General features: G+C 26.9%; 1 long non-coding RNA gene across 1 annotated transcript; it reads left to right on the top strand.

The window, feature by feature from the left end:
• The first annotated feature begins 1677 nt into the window (after positions 1-1677).
• LOC136977122 (uncharacterized) lies at positions 1678-2353 on the top strand. Its single transcript, XR_010881039.1, has 3 exons — positions 1678-1697; positions 1781-2121; positions 2203-2353. It is a non-coding gene; the product is annotated as an uncharacterized lncRNA (long non-coding RNA).
• Positions 2354-2600: the final 247 nt, after the last annotated feature.

The raw sequence follows: 2600 nt of genomic DNA, 5'->3' as shown, positions 1-2600 counted from the left end.
GGACCTGAAAATAATATTTCAAAAATGTATTTTGAATACGAAAGTAAAAATCAATAAATCCAAAAAAATGTATTTTGAATACGAAAGTAAAAATCAATAAAATTGTATTTTTTTTTCTCGAAAATTTTGTGTTTTATTTAATAATAATAATACCGCAAACCATTAATTGTAAATAATATATACTTTTTAAATTCGTTGATCTAAAACAAATTGTAGCGTGAAAAAAAAATTCGAGACCTAAAAAAATTATAACGTAATAAATTCGTTGACCTAAAAAATAAAATGGGTGTGTCGGAAAAAATTCGCGGACCAATGTAATAAATACGTTGACCTAAAAAAAATGGGCGTGAGAAAAAATTCTCAGACCAACGTAATAAATACGTTGACCTAAAAAAATGTGCGTGAGAAAAAATTCTCCAACCAACGTAATAAATGATCACGTGAAAGAATAATTAATTCTGTTAATAACGATATTTTAAAAAACGTGTCGCAACACGAAAAAATATATAAAAGTTCGAATAATATTTATAAAAAAACATGTTGCAACATGAAAAAAAATATAAAAAGCTCATTTGTCTAAACGATTGCATCATAAAAAAGCTTATTGGTCTAAAACAAAACTAATCGATTGCATCATACAAATTGATTTTGTCATATAAAGCGCTACAAACTAAAATTAAATTAGTATTATATTAATATCGGAAAAAGACAAGTTGTATAAAATAAAGACAAGAAAAATAGCTCTGCTCTCTGACAAATTAAATTCGTTGGTTGATTGGAAAGATTTCTCTAAATTAAATTTAACGGAAGACATAATAAGACGACTTCAAGATAAAGTTGATTGGGATATTATTTCTGAAAAAAATCTTAGTGATGAATTTATTGAAGAATTCCAAGATAAATTAAACTGGAATAAAATATGGAAAAACAGACATTACTCTCCTATTTTTTTAAACAAGTATAATCATCGAATTAATTGGGATGATGTTTGTCGTTATCAGCAGTTAACAGAAACATTTTTGAGTGAATATTCTGATTATCTAAACTGGGATCTCGTATCTCAATATCAAAAATTGAGTCCACAATTCATTATAAGTTTTAAAGATTCACTCAATATGGCGCTTGTTTGTAAATATCAGCGATTGAGCGAAGAAACTATTAAAGAACTTGAAAACCATGTGGATTGGGAGATTATTTCAGAATATCAAGATTTATCCGAAAAATTTATGAAAGATTTTAAACATAAATTGGATTGGTGTAGTCTCATCAGTAATCAGAAACAATTATCGGCCAAATTTATAACTGATAATTATCAATTTGCTCTAATTCGTGTTTTGGCAAAAATATGTGAAAGACTTTAATTTTTTTAAATATAATTAATACATTTATACATGTATTTTGTATACTTACTTCTTAATTGATGTAAATGTTTTTTTATTTCAATAAAAAAAATGAAATGAATTGAATATTTCTGTTGTATTTTTTTTACTTACTTAACACGAATCGGTTATAATGTATTCTCCTCTCCCGGTGTTGGCCTCACATCCGGTTCGTTCGCTCTTTTACAAAACGAGGTCAAATCAACTCCTCCCAACGATATAAAGACGGGAGGTTTACTTTCTTCGGTTAATTCGTTAGCGAGTTTTTCTCTAAACACATACGCTTTTAATCTCACAAGGAAAAGAAAAAAATGGAAGGTAATTATCTAGATTTTTTTGTTATTTTTAAAAATAAGAAAATTAAATTATTAATAATTTTCATAGATAGACATTTTTTTTAGATTCTCAATCCTTATTTGTAATCGATCATCCTTTTACTTCTAAGAAGCGAAAAGCTACAAAAAATGATGATGCGCCAGCCGATAAAAAGAAAAAATACGATTTAATTATTTCAAAAGACGAAACAACTTATAAGTCGATTCCACCATATTCTGTATATATTTCTCATGGTTATAATTTAGAAATTAAGGAATTTCGCCAGCAATTTTACATCTGCTTAGCAAAATCAAACTCTAATGCAGAGATTCAAAACAGATTTAATATTCCTATCAAGGAATTCCCTTTTTTCCAAAAAGCTTTCGCAGCCGTAGAAAAATTCTTGGAGGAGTACATGTAAATAAAAGTAAGTAAAAAAATTTTTTTTCCAATTTTATAACGTTTTTTAAAAAAATTATGTAAATTAATTGAATGTTTTTTTTATCAGAAAAACAATTCTCTCCCTTCAAAGAATATTGTTCGAACAACGAGGGAAAAAAAAGCTCGACCTAGATTACATCAGGTAAAGAAAAAATGTTTTTGCTAATAGAATCTGCTTTTCAAAATTTTTTACAATGTTATCGAAAATCTAATCTCGAGTATGTTGATCCGGTCATATTTTTTAGAGATATAAAATCCGAATTATTTAATGTAATTACGAATTTTGGAAATGACTATAGAATTCGATTTGTTATTAGTCTTAAAGTAATAATGTATAAATGCGTAGAAACAGGACATCGATATGATTTTAAAGATTTTTTTTTACAAGCTATGCTGAACGAGTTTTATCCCCGTTTTTGGCTTGGAAAAATATCGATAACGCGATAGAAAAAATTCTAAGCGATA

Source organism: Centruroides vittatus, unplaced genomic scaffold (assembly GCF_030686945.1).
Source record: "Centruroides vittatus isolate TY-2023 unplaced genomic scaffold, ASM3068694v2 contig_440, whole genome shotgun sequence".
NCBI lineage: Eukaryota > Metazoa > Arthropoda > Arachnida > Scorpiones > Buthidae > Centruroides > Centruroides vittatus.
The sequence above is the reverse complement of the archived record's forward strand: the minus strand, read 5'-3'. Positions and strand labels throughout refer to the sequence as shown.